The sequence below is a fragment of the Crocuta crocuta genome, unplaced genomic scaffold, assembly GCF_008692635.1.
Source record: "Crocuta crocuta isolate KB4526 unplaced genomic scaffold, BGI_CrCroc_1.0 scaffold224, whole genome shotgun sequence".
NCBI classification, from domain to species: Eukaryota; Metazoa; Chordata; class Mammalia; order Carnivora; family Hyaenidae; genus Crocuta; species Crocuta crocuta.
The window spans coordinates 2,644,184-2,651,625 of NW_027529545.1; the positions used below are offsets into that span (position 1 = coordinate 2,644,184).

The window sequence follows — 7,442 nt, forward strand, 5'->3', positions numbered from 1 at the left end:
CTCAGCTTTCCCATTCAACGGCAGCAATGGAAAGGACCAAGACATTCTGAAGACACACATACTTTCCATTGGGTATAAAGTCACAGGAGTTCAAAGTTTGAAACCTGATCACTTTGCTTTATTTCATGAGAGCAATGACCTACAGAGGTGTCTGTGCCCTTTGGAAGATAGCGTGCATGGGTTCAAATCTCAGAGCACTCATTGGGAGAGACTATATTTTCCTCATGCATCAAAATGCCAAAGGTCGTAAGTATAGCTGTGAATACACAGTATATGAATTATTTCTAAAGGACTTGTAATCGATAAGGGTCACAAATTCCCAAATTCATCTCTGGAATGAATAAAGACATGAGCTGCGAGAGCCAACTATTTGTCAATGTCTTTAAGCTTTATTGTACTTAATAGATGCCTTTCTCCTTCTTTAGTGAAAACAAAGATAATGTCATAACAATTGGCTCTTGGCCATCATAAAGTTTCTTCTATTAAAGCACATCAACACATAATGTTGAAGTTATTTTGGTGATTTATAAACCGTAAAGCACTTGAAGACGACCTAAACGTCTTCTGAAATGGATTAAGAGGAAGGGAAACTGAAAATAGTGCATCTCGGAAACCGCAGCGTATTTTGACATGAGGCTATGTACAGGGTTTGTTGTAGAAAACAGCCGAAAGGACATCAAATGTTGGTAGGGTACGTGAGGGGGATGGTGACTTGAGAACCTGGGTGTGTTGCTCCCCAGGACCCCAGGAAACTAGCGGGCCCAGCAAGGACATGCACTTGTCTTTGTGGTGAGGCTGTCCCCTCCCCCCAAACGTGCTTTTTTATGTACTTCCGCCTTCTCGTGCTAACCAGGGTGAAAGGGAAAATCAGGTTGCACACCCTGCGAGGTATTTTAGTTTATTTTTGATTTTTTAATAATGCTAACATGTTTAAATTTCTTTATTTTGAGAGACAGCACAAGCAGGGGTGGGGCAGAGAGAGACAATCCCAAGCAGGCTCCGAAGAGGTGTGCTTTGGAGAACACCAGGGCAAAAATTAACCCGTTTGACTGGTCCCCGTGCTGGCGACAGTGTGATGGCCACAGGACAGGCTCACGCTGTTTTATTTTTTTCTTTCATTGTTTATTGTCAAGTTGGTTTCCATATAACACCCAGTGTTCATCCCCACAAGCGCCCTCCTCCATGCCCATCTCCCCCCTTCCTCTCTCCCCCACCCCCATCAGTCCTCAGTTTGTTGTCAGCGTTCAAGTGTCTCTCATGGTTTGCCTCCCTCCTTCTCCCCCACTATTTCCCCCCTTCTTCTCCCCCATGATCTTCCGTTAAGTTCCTCCGAATCCTCCTATACGTGCAAACATATGATATTTGTCCTTCTCTGCCTGACTTATTTCGCTCAGCATAACACCCTCAAGGTCCATCCACGTTGCTACACGTGGCCAGATTTCATTTTTTCTCATTGCCATGTAGTATTCCATTGTAGAGATAAACCACATCTTCTTGATCCATTCGTCTGTTGATGGATACATCAACATGTGTTTTGGCTCTTTCCATGGTTTGGCTATTGTGGAGAGTGTTGCTGTGAACACTGGGGTCCATGTGCCCCTCTGCATCAGCATTTCTGTATCCCTCGGGTAAATTCCTAGCAGTGCTATTGCTGGGTCATAGGGGAGTTCTATTGTTAGTTTCCTGAGGAACCTCCACACTGTTTTCCAGAGGGGCCGCACCAGTTTACATTCCCACCAACAGCGTAGGAGGGTGCCCGTTTCTCCACATCCTCGCCAGCATCTAGAGTCTCCTGATTTGTCCATTTTAGCCACTCTGACCGGCGTGAGGTGGTATCTCAGTGTGGTTTTGATCTGCATTTCCCTGATGAGGAGGGACGCTGAACAGACGCTTCTCCAAAGAGGACATCCAGATGGCCGACAGACACATGAAACGAGGCTCACGCTGTTTTAGGTTTTATGTCTCTCTCGTCTTTCTGCCTTTGCCTCCCCCCTCCCTCTCAGTTTCCTTTCTGGCTTTAGACGCCCACGGCAAGCCTCGTGGAGTGCACAAGAACGAAGAGAAAGAGCAGTGGTTGCAGGTGGGAATCTTCGGTTTGGAAGCAGTGGTTTTGGGTGTGCCGTTGGCTTAAAACCCATCTCTTTCCCACACGCCCCCAGAGTCGATTCCCATCTGGCTCGGTGAGCATGACCTTCTACAAACGGCTCGGCGAGACCTTCCCTGGGTCACACTGGCTGGACTCTGCTCTTTGCCACATTCAAATACATATTCTTTCTATAAACTGTAAAAGAAAAAAAAAACAAATTCATATTCTTTCTGCTTATCTCAAATTTTAAACAGTTAAGAAGCTGTTAAGAGTTAACAAACTTGGATAAGATCCAAGATTACCTTCATCTTGGGTTGTAACCAATTTTTTTTTTTAATGTTTAGTTATTAGAGAGAGAGAGCACGCGTGTGGGACAGAGAGAGAGCGGACAGAGGATCAGAAGCAGGCTTTGCAATGACAGCACAGAGCCCGACATGGGGCTTGAACTCAGGAACTCTGAGATCATGACCTGAGCTGAAGTGGGATGCCTAACTGACTGAGCCACCCAGGCGCCCCACGTTGTAATCAATTTCTAACATGTTTGTTATACAGGTCAGTGGTTATATTTCTCTCTCTTGGGATTTTTAGAAATATTTTTTAATGTTTATTTTTGAGAGAGACAGAGCATGAGCAGGGGTGGGGCAGACAGAGAGACACACACACAGGATCGGAAGCAGGCTCCAGGCTCCAGGCTGTCAGCACAGAGCCCGACGTGGGGCTCCAACGAACCGTGAGATCATGACCTGAGCCAAAGTCAGATGCTCAATCGACTGAGCCCCCACAGGCGCCCCTCCTTCTCGGAGATTTATATTAATTAAATGGTTTGGAAGAGCCTAGACTTAAACTGACTGAGGAGGTTGGAGTTCCAGTCCCTCACAAGGCTCATCATCCAGAAACAGCAGCCTGGCAGGATCTGGAGGGAAAGAGGAAGTCCCGGGGGCCCCGTGGCAATTTTCGGACCTCCCTAGAGCCCACCAGCGGGCAGGCTGAGGCCGGCAGTTGCTTCTACACACAGAAAACGGCTCTTCACGTGGCAAGCCCGAGGGCCAAGGCCAGACAGACACAGCCAGCTAGGACGCCCACTTGTACGAGCCACATGGCTGTTTCACACTCGCTGGCCCACGCCGGGCAGTGGGTCGTAGATTCCGGGGCCTTTCATAAGGGCAAATTGCAGGAGTTGAGCAAAAGTGTCCTAACATCTCCGTGAACCCACGAGTGAGGCTCATTGTCTAGGGGTCCACACTGCGGAGAACAGTACTTGGGCTGTTTTGGAACTTAGAACTAGTCTGCTGTCCTGTGGTCACCCCTGGGACGGTGGGGAACACCCCAGGGCCAGGTGCGAACAGAAACCCACCAAGCAGGACTCTGTTACCAGGTTGGCAGCGCCCATCTCTCGGTCCTAGGTCTGCATTTCCCACGATTTGGTTGCCTTTCGACTGAACCATCGTAACCGAAATACCCAGTTAATTTATAACCTGCCAGGTATTATGTTAACACACTACTCTTCTCCGTTAACACGTCACGATGGATTAATTTGCGAGATAACCAACGCTCCAGAGCTGGCCACCTAAGTGAACAGAACACTGGAAACCTGTTCTGAACGGAGAGCATGAAAGTGAAATCATTCCAAGTTTGGCTCCTGTTCACGAGGGCAGGTCCCCAAAGGGAATGATGGGCCAAAGGAGAGAGTGAGGAGGATCTTGGGAAGAACTCTGTGAGATGAAGTTACTGGTACCCGGACAGTGTTACGGAATGGAGGCTGGCGGAGGAAGAGAAGGAAGAGGGAAGGCAGTCACACTTCTCAAGTCGCGAATGCAAACGAATGCTTCATTCATTCCATTAAATCTTCACATCGCCTCTATGAGGCCAGGAATAGGAGCTCCATCCTAAAGATGATGGCCTAACTCAGAGATACAGGTGGCATCAGAGGAGTTAAGCCAACTACATAAGATCACAGAGGAAGGAAATGGTTCCACCCCAAACTGACCCAGCTCTGTCCAACCAGTTCAATTGGTTCTCCAATATTACCGGGGACCAGAATCAGTCTAAGGAGCTTGGACACCACAGCAGAGAGCCTGACCTCTGGGACCCAGGAATGTACATTTCTAAAACTAGCCCGGGGGATTCTGACACAGCAAGTACCACAGACCATTAATAGAGGGATCACTTCAGCAAGGGAAGCCTGAGTTCCCCTAGGTACGCTCAATGTCTCCTTCTCCTTCTCTCTAGAACCCTTGGTGCTCCTAACCCACTGCTAGGGAGCGGCGCTGCACTTAAATTATTCCCACCAGGCACTGGTTTGGGGGGGAGGGGGGCGATTATAATTTACATAGGATTGGAGGAAGTTCTGTTCAAGACTAAAATGTGAAGACAATTTGGAAAAGCACACTGGACAGATTTAGGGAGGGACGAGTAAGTGGCCAGCTGATTTGCAGTCCCTTAAGTCCTGACAAAGAGAGATGCGGCTTACATCCACAATTTAAAGGTGTCTTTGCTATAATGTTCCTAGTATCTGCCTGAATTAGCGGCTCTATGCATATGATGCAGAGCGCCACCTAGCGGCACCTCGCGGCTGTTGCTGTTCATTTCCTGAGACCCTGAGCTGGGCCTCCAAAGTGAGGTGTGGGAAGAAAACATCAAAATAGATACAATCATCTTTTCCAAAGTGTGTTTGTGGCTATTTATCATATACCCGTTGTACTGATACAGCAATACATAGGGGTGTGTGTTAAATGCTGTCTGTCGGTGAGAGGACAGTGTAAAAAATGTTGAAGACCACAGACGATCGAATCTTGGTTTTGACCGTTTGTGTCCATCGCTTTGGCCTGGTGTCTCAAGAGGGAGCTGCTCGTGCCTTTTCCTTTGCAAGGGCAGGTGTAGGTGAAAAACCCGAGTTACCTGGGTGCGCAGGCCCTCTTCCCTGTGACGCGTTTCCGTCTTTTATAGAACATGGCGCCTCCAATGTTCTATAAAAGCAAAGATTTAAGCAAAGCCAGGATTCCACTTAGTATGTCTTCTGCTCCCTCACTCTCACACCTAACCCTTCTCTTTTGCCACCGCTCCTACCCCCTAAAGAGCATCTTTGAAGCTTGCTGAGACTTGATAGCTTGCGGGTTAATTGTCTTTTTCATCCTACTGAACTGTGAGCCCATGAAAACTGTCGCTGCGTGGGCATGACCCTGGCATGTTCCATGTCCACGTCCCACAAAGCTAACCCAAAGATGATGGAATGCTCATTTGCTTATATATACGGCTTGTACATATACGTGCATATATATACATCCATTCATATATATGTGTGCCTTTATGTGTAGATGCATATTTATGCATGGGTGTGTATATTTGTGTTTATGCGCATGCATGCGTGTGTTTTAGAATTGCTAAGTCTAACTTCTACATAGGTTCGTTGTAAAACTGATATAATCCATGAAAAGTACTCAGCACGGGCTCTGATATCTACCAAGTGCTCCATAGATATTAGCTTATATTATTATTTTTATTTTATTTCTTTAGCTCTATGGTCAATTTTATAGGCTTGAGAGACTCACTCTATGTTCCTCGTGGGGTGAATATTTTTAATCTTTTTCTTTTCACATACAGTATCTGGGAATTTTCTTCTTCTAACCACTTCTGCTGTGTATGAAGTTTATGCTCCGCATTTCACGTACTACATTCATATAGCATTACAAATTTTTTTCACGTAAGGAACGACACCCAATTTGTTAGCTCTCCCATTCATTACCTATTCTGAATCACTGTTTGGTCTACTCTTGTTTTCGTTGGCTGTGAATCCATCAAGCTTTCCAGAGATGCCTCAGATACCCAGAGCTCATTTCTGTAGGCTTTTAAAAAATGTAATTTCTCATTTTCCATAATCTTCTTTCTACCCACGAGAATGCTGACCACTTCCTGCTTGAAATTTATTTCAGGAAAGTCCCTTTTTGTTGATCCAAGTTCCTATATTTCCCCAGTTCTGCTTTTTCCCATGATCCTGCAAGAAGAAAAATAAGAAAATCCAAAAGTATGAAGTGGTGCCAAATGTTGCTTTATCGTTAAGAATCAGAATCGGGTTCTGAGATTTGCCCTAACTCTGGGTATAACTGGTCTTTCTCCATTGTCATGCGGGAGTTTACATTTTTCCTGATATAGCCTGTTTTCATGAAACTTCATTCACAAGGCCTTCTTGACAGAGACCATATCCAGGTTTATATCCAAAAGTAGAAAGTGCTTTCTTCTGAAAATGTGATGTGCAGGGCTTAATCTCTCCTGAAGGGGCGCTGGTCGCCCATGTTGAAAGACACCCAACCTTGGTGAAGCTCACTTGCTTTAAATTCCACTTAGTTGTTTTTTTTTTTAACATCTATTTATTTTTGAGAGACAGAGAGAGACAAAGCACGAATGGGGGAGGAGCAGAGAGAGAGGGAGACACAGAATCCGAAGCAGGCTCTAGGCCCTGAGCTGTCAGCACAGAGCCCGTTGCGGGGCTCAAACCCACGGACCGTGAGATCATGACCTGAGCCGAAGTCGGACGCTTAACCGACTGAGCCACTTAGGCGCCCCTTAAGTTCCACTTAGAAAGCCTGCCTGCAGGTTTCAGAATTGTTGGGGTGTGAGGGACCAGGCCACTTACATGGGGGAGCAGCGGCCATTTCCTCACTGTGGCCAATCTGACAGGTCACTCCGTCTGCCGCGAGAAGCATAGGGAGGGGTGTAGGGCAAACAGGACAAGTTCCCATCCTCCAGTGTGATTTTGATTTGCATTTCTCTGACGAATAGTGCTGTTAAATACCTTTTCGTAGATATGCTGGCCGTTTGTAGATCTTCTTCGGAAAAAATATCACTTCAGTACCTTTGCCCATTCTTCAATTGTTTTTTTGTTTCGCTGTGTTGGGTTTTATTGTTTTGTTTTTGTTTTTGAGCTATATGAGGTCTGATGTGTTTTAAGTATTAACCCCGAATCAGACCTATGGTTTGCACGTGTTTTCTCCCGCTCTGCAGGACTGCCTTTTCGTTTTGTGGTTACCTTTGCTGTGCAGAAGCTTTTTAGTTTGAGGGACTTCTACTTGTTCATATTTGACGCTGTTGCCTGTGATTTTGGTATCGGAGCTAAAACAAATCACTGCCAAGACCAATGTCAAGGAGCTTTCCCCGTACGTTTTCTTTAAGGCGTTTTTCGGTTCCAGTTCCTACATTTGAGCCTTTAAATCCATGCAGACACACAGGTGGGAGATGACTCTGGCCCATGGAGAACAAAGGTTGCAATGGCCGAGAGCCTCAGGCTGGGGATAATACCAGGCATCTCAGCGGGGAGAATATGCTTATTGTGAGATGGTCACAGAGATTTAGACTTCGCCCC

At 46.3% G+C, this 7,442-nt stretch overlaps 1 long non-coding RNA gene across 1 annotated transcript in view; it reads right to left on the reverse strand.

Annotated features, from left to right (window-relative positions):
* Positions 1 to 1,324: 1,324 nt before the first annotated feature.
* LOC144229380 (uncharacterized) overlaps positions 1,325 to 7,442 on the reverse strand; it is a 59,710-nt gene continuing 53,592 nt past the window's right edge. Inside the window, exon 3 of the long non-coding RNA XR_013334478.1 lies at positions 1,325 to 2,281. This is a non-coding gene — a long non-coding RNA (uncharacterized LOC144229380). The remainder of the gene's footprint in view (positions 2,282 to 7,442) is intronic.